This window comes from Alexandromys fortis, unplaced genomic scaffold, assembly GCF_014885135.2.
Source record: "Alexandromys fortis isolate MF-2015 unplaced genomic scaffold, M_Fortis_MF-2015_v1.1 scaffold_149, whole genome shotgun sequence".
In the NCBI taxonomy this organism is placed as follows: domain Eukaryota; kingdom Metazoa; phylum Chordata; class Mammalia; order Rodentia; family Cricetidae; genus Alexandromys; species Alexandromys fortis.
The window spans coordinates 1578751-1593649 of record NW_026068025.1 but is presented as its reverse complement, the minus strand read 5'-3'; the positions used below and the strand labels follow the sequence as shown (position 1 = coordinate 1593649).

General features: G+C 42.8%; 1 protein-coding gene across 8 annotated transcripts in view; it reads left to right on the top strand.

The window, feature by feature from the left end:
• The window catches only part of Tom1l2 (target of myb1 like 2 membrane trafficking protein), a 125124-nt gene that overhangs the window by 33604 nt on the left and 76621 nt on the right, over nucleotides 1–14899 (top strand). The gene's annotated exons all lie outside the window — the stretch shown is intronic.

Below are 14899 nucleotides of genomic sequence, written 5' to 3'. Positions count from 1 at the left end.
AAAAAAAAAAAAAAAAAAAAGCCAAGTTGGAATGGGGTTGGGACTTTCCCCAAGGTACCCAGGCACAGAAGCCTTGCTTCTGAAATGACTTTTCTCTGTTTACTGTGGAGATGGCCTCCTCTGAGGATGCGGAATACCTTGGATATCATCCTGGACAGCCACCTTCAGTGATATAACTTTCCTCAATAAGGCAGGGGAACAGAGTTAAGCCAAATACTGCGAATCCCAGTGGTACATCTCTTATAAGTGTGACTTACAAGTTCCGTGGTAGAGCCTCCCTTTTGGGTAGAAACACAAAACCCAAGATGACAGCCTGACTTTCTTGGGATCCAGCCAAGTAAACAATTTGAGATGACCCTCACACTTAACTAGCTAACACTTTGGGCTGTAGTCCAAAATCATTATGGGATACAGTTAAAATTGTTCCCTCCGAAACCCTCTGGCTATTTATTTGAATTAGTGAGGTTATGCCAATGACAGCCGTGGAGACCAGTCTGTAATTAGGAGAAGTTGCCTTGAACTTCACAGGAATGGTTTTCCTCTGTGTCTTGGGTGCCTTTCTACTGCAGTTCTCGCAGCTGTACCTTATTCTTGCTTCTTGTTCAGAGTCACGGCTCATTTCTCTTCATGAAGCCCCTTCCCAGTTCTGCAGTTAGAGTTCTGGGCCCTGAGTGTGGGGCTGGTCTGAAACCCAAGCTCTTTCTCTTATCAGGAGTATGGATTTTTGGAGAAGTTACTTCTTTTTCCTGAATCTTGTCTCCTCATTTACAAACTGGGTCTGCTGTCTACTGAGTGGAGTCATAAAGCTTCTGTTTGTTGAAAACCTTTGCTGTGTGCCAGTTACTCTGTCTGCTTAACATGTATAAGCTCATCTGAGTAATAGCTGCCCCAAATTCCTTGGTTTAAAAAAATTATTTTTAATTTTTTTATTTTTATGTGTATGGGTGTTTTTCCTGAATGTATGAGTGTGTACCATATGCATACTTGGTGCCCTTGGAGATCAAGAGAAGGTATTGGATCCCCTAGAACTGTAGTGTGAGCCACCAGGTAGATGCTGGGAATTGAACCCCAGCCCTCTGTGAGAGGAGTAAGTGCTCTTAAGTGCTGAACCTTCTCTCCAGCCAGAAAATCTTTTTTTATAGTATATTTCCCTTTTTATCTCCAGCTGGTCTCAGATTCACTGCCCTCTTTCCTTAGCCCTCTGAATGTTGGCTTATTTCCAGCTCTATGTATTATAAGATTTTCTTAAACTTTTTTTGAGACTATTGGCTATTTAAGTCTTAGCACACACTTTAAAATCCCAGCACTCAAGAGACAGAGGCAGGAGGATCTCTGAGTTTGAGACTACCCCGGTCCACAGAGCAAGTTCTCTAGGACACCCAGAGGTATGTAAAGAGAACTTGTCTTGAAAAACAAACAAGAAAAAAATTTTAAGTCTGATAGAAATTTTCTTATATTGTTTATTCAGTTAGCTTCAGAATTGTAGTTGCTGTATAGTGTCATATTTTGTTTGGGATGTACTAAGGCACAGTATTAGTTTACTGATGTGTCTTATGGCTCTTTTGATTTATGGACTCTTCATCCAAGTGTTTTTCATTGTAGTTTATGTGCTAAAGAAACTAGGACATTTTTCTGTAGTGTTACCCACAGTCTAGATTTTTATTTTATTTTATTTTATTATTTCTCTCTGTCTCTCTCTTTGGGGTTGGTGTTGCACATATATGAGGTCACAGAATGGGTTTGTGGAATTTACCTCTCCTTCCCTTTACTTGGGCTCTGGGATCAAACTCGAGCTGTCAGGCTGGGTGGCAAGTGTTTTACCCTTTATGGCTGAGCCAACTCACCAGGCTTGTTTTTTTTTTGTTGTTGTTGTTGTTTTTGTTTTTTAATTAACTGAGCCATAGTTTGGACTTCGCTGACCATATCTCCATGGTGTCATTTAGCATGTTCCCATTTCCCTCTGCCCTGCATGTTTTGTGTACGTTGGAAGTTGAATGTAGAGATTGATCAGATTCAGGATCAGGTGTTTTGTTTTGTTGGCAATTGGGTCTCATGTAACCCAGACTGTCTTGAATCAAGGGTGGCCTTGAACTCCTGATCCTCTTGCCTCAGCTAAGTACTAGACTCACAGCTACATGTGTAAGCTGTCAAACCTTGTGTGGGATCCAGTTTTTGACAGACTTATTGCAGAGATTGAATAGTTTTCTTTCAGGCAACTCTTAATATTGGGTAGTCTTTCTGTTTGAAGTGTTAGCAGTCAGCCATTGGTGGTCAGTGCCTACATACACTCATTTGATAGGAATTGTAACATGGTTTTTGTCTTAGTTACTGTTCTATTGCAGTTAAGAGATACCATAATTAAGGTAACTTATGAGAAAAAGCATTTAGTTAGGGGCTTACTTACAGTTTCAGAGTGTTAGTCCTTTATCATCGTGGCAGGGAACATGGTGGCTGGCTGGCATGGTGCTGAAGTAGCAGCTCAGAGCTTTTATATCCTGATCCACAGGCAGCAGGCAGAGAAAAAGAGACACTGGGCCTGGAGAGGATTTTTGAAACCTCAAAGCCCATTCCCAGTGATATACCTCCTTCAACATGGCCAGGCCTTCTAATCCTTCCCAGACAGTTCACCAATTGGGAACCAAGCATTCAAACATATGAGCCCATGGGGGCCATTCTCATTCGAACAACCAGAGTTTCTAAATTAAGCTTAATTATTTTGAGGCCTGTTTCTTATGATGCCTATCACAGGCTAGGCACCAGAAAGTCCCAGTAAGTACTAGTGATAGTGAATAACTGGACCGGGAATACAGCTTAGAGGTGTAGTACTGTCTAGCATGCCAGGCCCCAGATCCCATCCCATAGAACACAAAATAATAATAATAATAATAATAATAATAATAATAATAATAATAATAATAATAATAATAATAATAATAATAATAATAATAATAATAATAATAAAGCAAAGGGCAAGAGCAACAAGTCCCAAACAAACTAGAAAATGCTTATCCTTCACTAGACTTGTTCACTGATTAGTTACTGTGAAATGGTTCTCCCTAGGAGAGGAATGAAGTCATGCCTTAAGCTCTGTGTCCTTTCTGTTATCCAAAAGTCCAAGCTTTAGTTGTAGTTTTTGTCGCTGAGTTGTTACCTGATATGCAGAGCACTGAGGGGTGTCAGGCAGCCTGGGTGCAGACTGTAGCTACCACTGTGCAAGGAAGTAATGGAGGAGGCCTCAAACTTGAGTATTCTCTTCAACTGTACAAGCAAACTGCCAGCTTTTTGTCTGGAGTCAGTCTCTGCACCCATAGTAAGCATTGCTAGAGAGGGACCTTGAGACCAGAGAGGTTGCCTCACTCTGAAAGTCCTGGAGAAGGGTTAGTTCAGGTGGAAAATGGGTTAGAAGCTGCCTGCACACCAAGGCCTTCATGTGACTGCTTTCAGCCTATACTGAGCAGCTGTGTTATAGCTATTAGTGAAGGGCTCTGGCCAGGAAGTCAGGTAGATAAGGGTACATGCTTATGCGCACATGTGTGTGCATGCATGCGCATCATATCATTTCTCTGGGCCTCATCTTCCCAGTGTGACAAAAGTGACACTAAAAAATTCCCACCTTAGTCTTAGGGTAAAGACTACATAAGTAAGCTGGGCGATGGTGGCACACGCCTTTAATCCCAGCACTCGGGAGGCAGAGGCAGGCGGATCTCTGTGAGTTCGAGACCAGCCTGGTCTACAGAGCTAGTTCCAGGACAGGCTCCAAAGCCACAGAGAAACCCTGTCTCGAAAAACCAAAAAAAAAGAAAAAAAAAGACTACATAAGTAAGAGGCGAGACATCTTGTTATTTTAAGAATTCAGTCAGGGAGGCTCAGCCATTATTTCTGGCTGGACAGATTTGTGAGCTATACACATACAATTTTAATTCCAGCACTTGGGAGAAAGAAGCAGGTGGATCTCTGTGAGTTCGGGGCCACCCTGGTCTATAGAGCAAGTTCTAGAGCAGCCAGGACTGTTTTACAGAGAAAGTCTTCCTCAAATAAAATAAAATAAAAAGGATTTATTAAAAAGAACCAGTCAGGATTTGTTGATACTGACTTATACTTCTGGAATTCGCCCTGTGTGTTTATGTGTGTGGGGCTGGAAGTGGAGTCTGGAGAGGGCTGCAGTGTCTTGAATCTCATGGTCTCTTCTTGAGAACCTTGTCACAGTTTGAATGCCTGTTTTAACCTTCTGTGTTGCCTCTCCTGTTAGTCATGTATTGCATAGAATATGCTAGTCAGGTTGTTGTCAGTCTAATGAGGAATGCAGCTTTGGACTGCTGCAGTGAAATCAAAGACCCCAGTGTCTCAGAGGTAGAAGTGCCATGGGTTGCCAAGGGCAGCATCATCCCTTCCAGGGCACTCTGCCAGGTGGCTTCCAGCCCAGCTTTGTGTGTTTCAGGGATGAGAAGCTCCTCACTGCCCACAGCACATCCACTACTGCTCCCTTCTCAAGAGAGAGGTCTTTCTTAATTTTATCTGAAACCTGTCTCCTTCTCTTTTCACCCTGCCAGTCGTTGGCGCTCTTTCCATTGTACCATAGAGCATGAAGGACAACAGAGGGGAGTGCTCTTGACAGCGTACCTGGAGCAAGCCTCCCGGAGCCGACTTGCAGTGTAGTGAAACCTAGCCAACCATGTGGCACTGCCTTTGTGTGAAGACAGCAGCAGGGACAATTTTTAACATGACAGAAATTATCTATTAAGCAGTGTCAGACTCAGGTGGACTGGTGTGACATGTGGGAAGCCGTTGCAGGAGCTCTGCAACCTTTCTATGTGCCCCTCACCATATAGCTCTTTCTAATGTCCTTTGTTAGGCCCCTGCATGGGAACACTGCATTATTTAGTGCCATTTAGCCTAGCGCTTTCTCATTCCTACAGTCTGCAGGAAGAGACTGTAACATATGGGCCGTGTGTCAATGCTGGGCAGTTTGTCAGCCTTAGATAGCTGTTAGGGAGCTGAGAGCTGGTAATGTCAGTGGGTAGTTCAGAGTCTTAAGACAGAGTTCTTAATCACCAGGAAAGACTCTCCCCAGTAATGACACAGACAAGCAGGAAAGAGCCTTTGTTTCATCTGGCTGGATGTTCTTGCACCCATCCATTCTCGCTGGATTCCCCTGACCCGAGCACAGGGTGGCCAGATGTGAAGCACCCAGTGCAGCAGTGTACTCATTAGCATGGATATTGACATATGGGCTTCCATTTCTATCTCTTAGCAAAGACACAAGCAAAACGGCCCATGTTCCCTGCGCGGGATTCTAGTAGAGTGCTTGGTATGGGAAGTGGATTTGCTTTGGGAGGAGAGGGTATGTTGAATGGCTTGTGCTGGGTGGGGTAGCCAGGTTACTCTGGAAATATGTACCTCTGTACTCAGCTCTCTTCATTCTTTAAGTTCCAGGGACAGAGTCTCCACCTTCCTTTCTGTCCCCTGACTTTTGTTACAAATGACATAGGACAGGGAGCTGAGTGGACATCATGAGAAGTCAGGGCAGTTCTGACTCCTCATATTAGGAGGCAATTTTAGACAAGATGAAAGAACTGAAGAGTTGGGCCCCTACCTGACTCCCATTTATTTCTTTGTTTGTTTGTTTATGGTTTTTCAAGACTGGGTTTTTCTGTGCAGCCCTGACTGCCCTGGAACTTGCTTTATAGACCAGGCTGACCTCAAACTTAGAGATCTGCCTGGAATTAATTAAAGATGTGCACCACCCCCACCAACCTCCCTGTTTTTGAGACAAGGTTTTACTGTGTGGCCTTATAGTCCTCTCCTCTCTGGCTATATAGACAGGCTGGTCTATTTCAGATTCACAAGTACTAGGATTAAAGATCTGCACTACCACATAGAGAAGTAGAGAAAATATCATTCTCTGACTACCTGTAGTCATTTCTGTAAATGTGTTGGCCTGTGTATTTCCTTCTTGTATTATTACTGAATTTTTAGTTATAGAGATGATGCTGTAGATAGGTTCGTGCCCTGTTTATTCCCCATTTAACATGTGACGAGCATTTTATGGTAAAAAGTGCTTATAAACGCTTTTTTGCTTTCTCGTTTTGCCTTTCCTGGGATATAGAACAAAGAACTTTGCCCGTGCTAGGCTAGCCCCTATTCTTGAGATATATCCCTTGTCTTTAATATCATTTAAGGTGGCTATATAATGTGCAATCGTTACTGTTGCTTTAATGTTAGACGTCTGGATTGTTTTGTTTCTCTTTTTCCACGTTGCTGTAACAGCTGATGCAGCAATCCAAATCTCAGTTCTTAAATCTCTATCTGATTTTTAGATTATTTACTTATAATAAATTGTTTCAAATGGAATTATCAGGTTGAGAAACATAGCATTTATTTACTTATTTGCTATTTATTTATAGATAGGGTCTCTGTGTGTAACTCAGGCTAGTCTCAAACTCAAAATTCTCTGACCTTAGCCTCCTGAGTTCTGGGATTACAAGTGTGTGCCACCACTCTCAGCTAAATATATCCATTTTTATTAGAACTTGATTTTTTAACATTTGAAAACAGGATGTTGCTCTTTTGGAAACAGGATGTCAACATGTAGTTTAGGCAGCCTTTGAACTTGCAACCTTCCTGTCTCAGCCTCCCAAGTGTCCAGGTTTGCCTTCTGTACACTGTGTGCAGTATCCTAACTCTCTGGGGGGAAAGTCAAGTTGCTTTAATATTTGCTCAGCCTTTACTGGCAGCCAGCTTAATCTGCCCTAGGCTGGAGTGGGGTACTAGTATATAGAGAAGGCCGAAAAGACTTTCCACAGTTTTTAGGACATATTCCAAAGATGTTAAATGTTAACTGGGATGTAAGCAGGTGAGGACTGTTCAGTATACACAGACAGAGGAAGGGCAGCAGGGAGCTGACAGGCCTGTGGAGAGAACACAGGCTCACACTAATAGCAGTGGGAAATATAGTGGCTCCACACAGGCCAGGAACGTGATGAGATTTGTATTCTGGAAAGGTCACTCTAGCAGTAAAGTAGAAGAAGGTGGATTTGGCAAGGCAGGAAGGATGACTCCCTTCAGCTATGACTCTTGCACAAGACAGGCTGCACTGGTAGCGAATCCAGTGCTTCAGGTTTGCTTCATTGTTAGGGGAAAGTACATTTCATTTAAATTTCTACTTCTTGAGCTCCTGCTGAGATCGGATATTCTTATGTCAATTTGCCATATTGTTCCCTTGTGTGGGACTTGCCTCCTATGACCTAAAAGTTATTCATACAGAAGGATTCTGTCATCACGGGCTGCACAAATGGTGGTGTCCTATGTACAATTCAGTTGTATGTCAGAGCTCATAGACTTACAGGAAGGGCAGCTGGTTGGTCCTGAGCCCTTGGGACCAGTTTGAGGCTTTCAGATGTATCACCCTCTGTCCTTTCTGGCCCTTTAAGCTACCTTCTAAAGCAGACACCAGAACCAAGGCCTTGGAAATCACAGCTCAACAGGCTTGGACTTGCCAACTGGAAAGAGCTGTTAAAGGGGATATAGAGAAGGTCACATTTCGGTTTGGAGGAAGGGGTGCAGGGTGTGCCAAACTCAGTTAACTTGGGGAAGGGGACCTTTCTGACAAGGAGCAGTTTTGTTACAGACAGAGATCAGTTAAGGCTGTACCTGCCTGCAGGTTACAAGCATTTGTAGAGTGGGAGGATGTGTGTACCTTCCCATGCCTGACTCCCAGCTCAGCTGCCACTCCAAAGTTAACAGCATCTGTTTGTGGACCTTGCCTATCAATATATTTAGTAGTTTGCTAGATAGCTTCCCTGGCTTCCTCAGGTATTTTCAGACAGGGTCTTGCTGGGACTGTACTAACTAGAAAATCTTTTCTTTCTCTTTGTTTATATTTACTTTATTTTTATTTTATGAATATGGGTGTTTTGTCTGTGCACTGCATGTGTGTAGTACCTGCAGGAGCCAGAAGAGGGCATTGGCTCCTATGTAACTGGAGTTACAGATGGAGTTACAGTTAGCTGCCATGTTGACATTGAGCACTGAAACCCAGCCCTTTGCAAGAGCAGCTAGTGCTCCTAACTGTTGAGCCATCCTTCCCACACTGGAAAACTATTCTTAATAGTTGTCTGCTTGCCATGCTGTGGGGCTTTGTGCAGTTTAGTTTCTCTCAGAAGGCTTTAATGCAATGCATATAGTATCCTGAATTTTACCTTAATTGCTGTGTGCAGGGTAGATTAGCAACTGAGTGCAGCACTGTGGCCGAGTAATAAATCCACTGGCCCTTTATAGCATGTCCATCAGGAAGCCACGGGGACCTTGAGCCTGTGTTTCATTCTGGATGGTTTCTCCTTGTTAAGTTACAATCGTTTCAGATGTCAGCAGCCTTGCATGGTGGCCTATATACATAATCATGTGCTTGTTTAGTTGCAAACTTTTTTGCTGTTTCATTTTACACAAGGGCCAGACGTGAGCTATGACATAGAATTGGATGAATTGACCCACCAAAAGCCTTTTAAAAACTATTGTTACTCCTGATGACTATATAAGTTGGCTTTTTTTTAAAAAAAAAAAAAAAAAAGGGGGGGCTGAAGAGTTGACTCCAAGAGGTCCATGGTTTGATTCCCAGAATTCACAGAGCAGTTCACAATTCCCTGTAACTCCAGTTCCAGGGGATTCAAAATCCTCTTCTGGCTTCTTTGGGCAGTGCCTGCACAGACATACATGTAGGCTAAATAAATAAATGTAAAAAGTCATGAATATATCTTGAAAATATACTTTTTTTTTTCTCTTTGGAGATGAAGTTTTATTACTTCTCCTCATTGGTCTCTAGTTTCTGCTCAAGTGATCAACCTACCTCGGACCCCAATAGCCAAGCTAAGAAGTACCCTTTTGTTAGACATTATCTGCACCACATGAACGCACACACACACACACACACACACACACACACACACACACAAAAAACAGGCGCTGCAGGGATGGTTCAGTGTTAAAAGGACTTGTTGCTCTTGCAGAGGACCTAGGTTCTGTTCTCAATACCCACATGTCGGCTCACAACTGTCTGTAACTCCAGTTCCAGGGGAACTGATACCCTTTTCTGGCCTCCATGGGCACCAGGCATGCATATGGTAAATATACATACAGAAGACAAACACTCATATACATAAAAATAAAATAAGTAAATCTTGTTTTAAGTAAAAAAGAAAAAAAGGCAGAATCAGGCATAAGGTGCTTATACCACTAAGATTTTAGCACATTTTGGGGTTGCACCGATATACATTTCATATACTAAACTCTGTGAACTATTTTTTATTTCATGCACACTTGTCTGCTCTAGCTCCCCCACCCCTGGCTCAGTAGTCACATAGGTCTAGAATGACATACACTGTAGGCAGCAAGTTACCTTGTGGGCGGATGCTGGTGACTCCATCAAGAGTCACATGCTTTAGTCATGCCTTGGGCCCAGGTCATGTTCCTTAAGTACTCTCATCACCCTTTGAGAGATGGATTTGATTTCTAAAATGAACCGATGATTTTCCACATCCCATTGTTGTCTCCCAGTTGCAGCCCAACTTGAGATATGACTGTAACAGCAGATTAGGTTTTCTAGGGAAGGGAAAGAAGATGAGAGTAAATATTCATGAGTTACTTACTATGAGTTACAGTACGCTAAGCTGAACTCTAGGGCTTCGTAGAAACCTCTGCATAAGTATGGCAGTAGTTCTCAAAATGGTGCTTAAGTGGGCATCAGAATCTCCCGAGGAGTTTCTTTAAGATGTACACGAAGGCAGTATTGATGGAGAGGGAGCGCCATAGAGAATGTAGTCTTTCTCTGTAATTGAAGTGAAATTGCTCAGTAGGTACCCAGTTACGGTTCCTCATTTATTCCGTACTGCCCTAGTTTGCTTTCTATTGCAGGAACCACAGAGGAAGGCTACTTACTGGCTTGCTTGTTCTGGCTTGCTCAGCTACCTTCTTATATATAGCCCAGACCCACCTGCTCAGGGATAGCACTGCCCAAGTGGGGTGGGCCCTCTCATATCAATTAGCAATCAAGAAAATGTTCCAGAGACGTGCCCCACAGAATGCCCACAGGCCAATCTGATGGAAAAATTCCCCAATTAAGGCCCCTTCTACCCAGGTGACTCTAGTGTGTGTCAGCCACTAGCCAGGACACTTACTGATAGAACCTTGACTTTGTTTGGGGTAGCTGTTGCCTGGCTAAAGTATTCCCTTCTCTGGGTTCCCTTGTAGCTAGGAGTGGCTACCTATAAGCCCTGGTCTGTAAGCTCCTAAGGGAACACTCCTTCAAAGATGGACATTCCTCTGGCCTTTGTATCTTCTCCCTACCTGCTCCATGGGCTTGCAGGTAGCAGCAACTGTCATGCAGCCATAGGCCAGTGACAGCAGTCACATAGTTCTCAAGACACTATGGCTTCATGCTACCTGCTTCAAGATTTCTTCTTCCGTGAGAAAAATAAACCTCCATCTGCTTAAGCAAATGTTAGTTTTTAATTGCTTGCAGCTGAATGCAATCATAACTGATAAGGTAATGTTTTAATATTTTACAAGGGAGAAATATATTTACATATTGTGTAATTAAAAATGAAAAATAATTTAAATCCCCACAGATTTCTGTGCCCCACATCAGATGCACTGAAATAGACTCTTTGGGCTCAGGAAGCACATACCTACATTTTAAATAAACTCTCCAGGCAGTTCTAGTATACAGGGAAACGGGAGGATCATTTTTACTCAATAGCATGAGTCCCATTTTACAGATGCAAGCATTGATTCATGCTGTAAAAGCTCCATGCCTATATATCTGTGTCAATACACACATACAGGTATTGTGTGTGTGTGTGTGTGTGTTTGGAGGACTAAGGATGAAACCCAGGGTCTTGGGCATGCTAGGCATTGGTGCTATCAGTGAGCTACCTTCCCTGTAATCAGCACCCCAGTCATTTTAAGTGAGGTTTGAGGTTCAAGGAGACCTGACTTTCTGCTCAGCACAGCCAAACAACTTCCAAAAGAATCCTCCAGAATAGAAGGTCCTCTGTCTGTGCAAGTTTGACACCACTGTACAAGGACAACATCCACCCAGGAGATAAACAAGGACAGCGACACCAAGGGATGAACAGGACAGCGGCACTGCCATCTCACCCGGGGATGAACGTGTGTTCTCTTAAGTTCTTGGTTTCCTTTTCTACTCTCAAAACAAAATTCACTGAAATTTTGTTTTCTCTGTAGGCTTTCTAGGATTTAGTCCCTTAAAAATTACTATAGTGCCGGCGGTGGTGGCACACGCCTTTAATCCCAGCACTCGGGAGGCGGAGGCAGGCGGATCTCTGTGAGTTCGAGACCAGCCTGGTCTACAGAGCTAGTTCCAGGACAGGCTCCAAAGCCACAGAGAAACCCTGTCTCGAAAAACCAAAAAAAAAAAAAAAAAAATTACTATAGTGTCTTTCCATGAAAGATAATCACAGTCTTTTATCTGTCATTCATCAAGATAGTGGTCAGTGATACAGTCATAATAACAATACCAGTAAAAATATTTTTGTTATTTTTATAGAGGCTGTGGGTATAAATACACCTGGAGCTGGAATTACAGGTGCCTGTGAGCTACCTGATAGGGTGCTGGGGAATGAACTCAAGTCCTCTGGAAGATCAGAATATAAGACTTCAAAGCTGAGCCATCTCTCAAATTTTTTTTCTTCTTCCTTTGTTTTTTTTTTGAGCCAGGACTCTCTTTTTAGTCCTGGCTGTCCTGTAACCCACTATATAGACTATGCTGTCCTCGATCTCTCAGAGATCCCCCTTCCTCTGCCTCCCCAGTGCTGAGGTTAAAGGTGTGCACTATCATACCCCAACACTGATGCTTTTGTAAGGGCTTTTGGGGGTAAGGTAGCTGCCTCAGGTTGTAATAATTTGATGTATGTGAGTTTGGGAGATCTGTATGACAAAAACAGTCTTCTCTTTTTATGCATTTTTTATTGATATTTATTGAGCTCTACATTTTTTCTCTTCTCTCCTCCCTGCCTCTCCCCTTCAATCCTCCCCCAAGGTTCCCATGTTCCCAATTTACTCAGGAGATCTTGTCTTTTTCTATTTTCTACTTCCCACATAGATTAGATCTATGTAAGTCTCTCTTAGTGTCCTCATTGTTGTCTAAGTTCTCTGGGATTGTGGTTTGTATGTAGGCTGGCTTTCTTTGCTTTATGTTTAAAAACCACCTATGAGTGAGTATATGTGGTAATTGTCTGAGTCTGGGTTATCTCGCTCAAAATAATGTTTTCTAGCTCCATCCATTTTTCTGCAAAATTCAAGCTGTCGTTATTTTTTTCTGCAGTGTAGTACTCCATTGTGCAAATGTACCACATTTTTCTTATCCATTCTTCAGTCAAGGGGCATTTAGGTTTTTTCCAGGTTCTGGCTATGACAAACAAAGTTGCTATAAACATAGTTGAGCACATGTCCTTGTGGCACAATTGAGCATCCTTTGGATATATACCCAAAAGTGGTATTACTGAGTCTTGAGGAAGGTTGTTTCCTAATTTTCTGAGAAATCGCCACACTGACATCCAAAGGGGTTGTAGTACCAGCTTGCATTCCCACCAGCAATGCGGAAGTGTTCCCTTTCCCCCACAACCTTTCCAGCATAAGTTGTCATCAGTGTTTTTTATCTTGACCATTCGTACAGGTGTAAGATGGAATCTCAGAGTTGTTTTGATTTGCATTTCTCTGATGGCTAAGGATGTTGAACGTTTCCTTAAGTGTCTTTCAGCCATTTTAGATTCCTCTGTTGAGAGTTTTCTGTTTAGGTCTGTACTCCATTTTTTTTTATTGGATTATGTGATCTTTTGGTATCTAATTTCTTGAGTTCTTTGTATATTTTGGAGATCAGACCTCTGTCTGATGTGGGATTAGTGAAGATCTTTTCCCATTCTGTAGGCTGTTGTTTTGTCTTGTTGACCATGTCCTTTGCTTTACATAAGCTTTTCAGTTTCAGGAGGTCCCATTTATTTATTGTTTCTCTCAGTGTCTGTGCTGCTGGGGATATATTTAGGAAGTGGTTCCCTATGCCAGTGCGTTCAAGTGTACTTCCCACTTTCTCTTCTATAAAGTTCAGTGTGCCTGGCTTTATGTTGAAGCCTTTGATCCATTTGGACTTGAGTTTTGTGCATGGTGATAGATCTGGGTCTGTTTTCATTCTTCTACATGTTGATATCCAGTTATGCCAGCATCACTTGTTAAATATGATTTATTTTTCCATTTGATATTTTTTTGCTTCTTTATCAAAGATCAAGTATTCGAAGATGTTTGGATTGATATGCGGGTATTCTATTTGGTTCCATTGGTCCTCCTGTCTGTTCTTATGCCAATACCAGGCTGTTTTCAGTACTGTAGCTCTGTAGTAGAGTTTGAAGTCAGGGATTGTGTTGCCTCCAGAAGTTCTTTTATTGTACAGGATTGTTTTGGCTATCCTGGGGTTTTTTTTGCTTTTCCAAATGAAGTTGAGTGTCGTTCTTTCAAGGTCTTTTAAGAATTTTGCTGGGATTTTGATGGGCATTGCGTTTAATCTGTCAAAACAGTCTTCTAACAGGAAGGAGGAGCTTTGATTCTCTGAAATAGGAGATAGTGGAGACCCTTGAGGGGTAGAGTGTAGTCCTGAAGTTAGGAACTTGGTATTCCATAGCTGAAAGTGGTGTGAGTCCACTGTGCTTCAGGATCTCTGGTGTCCTTCCCCATTCAGACAACTCTGAAGCTCCGTTATTGAGGTCCCCTTATGTGTTCAGTCTTCATTATGTTGCCTTTTAAGTAGGTTCTTTGTGGGCAGGGAGAGGAGGTAGATTCCTGTCTCCATTGGTAGCTTTTGTCATGTACAAGGGGCTCCCATTTTCAAGGCTCCGTGACAGGCCTTTATTTATTTGTTTTGTTGCCTCAAACTTGGAATCCTCCTTTCTCTCTGTGCTTGAGATTACAACTATGCGTCAACTATGCCAGATTAATTCATTTACTTCTTATAATAGCTTTGTAAGGTGTGTTATTGTTCCTGTTCTATAACTGTGGAAATCAAGGCTTAGAGAAATTTAGTTGTTTATCACGCAGCATAATCAGGTTGGAGCTTAGACCTGTCTGACGCCAAAGCTTCTGCCCCAGCCCTGTGCGACTGCTTCAGCTGCACCCAGCCCTGTGTGTCTGCTTCAGCTGCACCCAGCCCTGTGTGTCTGCTTCAGCTGCACCCAGCCCTGTGTGTCTGCTTCAGCTGCACCCAGCCCTGTGTAAGTGTGGCAGTACAAGTGAAGCAGGATGGAGGAGGCGTCTTGAGAAAGGGTTTCAAGGCTGGCCTGAAACTTGTAGTCCTTCTTCAGCCTCCTAATTGCTCAGATTACAGATGCAAGCAGCTATGGCCAGCTAGGAGGCCTTGTTTGATTGAGAGACTTGGTAGAAATTTCTGTAGAAGAAACAATATTTAAAGAAGTTAGGGTAAATTTGGACGTGGTGGGGCAAGTGAAGATGAATAAGGAGAAGGTCAGATGCATGCCGGGAGCGAGGAATGTGCTTTGATTGACAGTGTAGCTCCTTGTGGGGATGGGGTAGGAAAAGAGACTATGAAAGTAACTGGGATAGATTGTGAAAGGCAGAGACTGCCTGGCCAAGACGAACCTTTTATATATTGTGCTGTTCACTTATTGTTCCTTAGTAGACAAATAACTGAAAGCCAGGCATGGTTGTGCACACTTCTGATCTCAGCACTTGGGAGGCAGAGGCAGGTAGATCTCTATGAGTTTGAGGCTAACCTGGTCTACATAGTGAGTTCCAGGGCAGCCAGAGTTACATAGTGAAACCCTGTCTCAAAAACAAAACAGAATAACTGTGATTATTCCAGCCCTCAGGAGGCGGAGGGAAG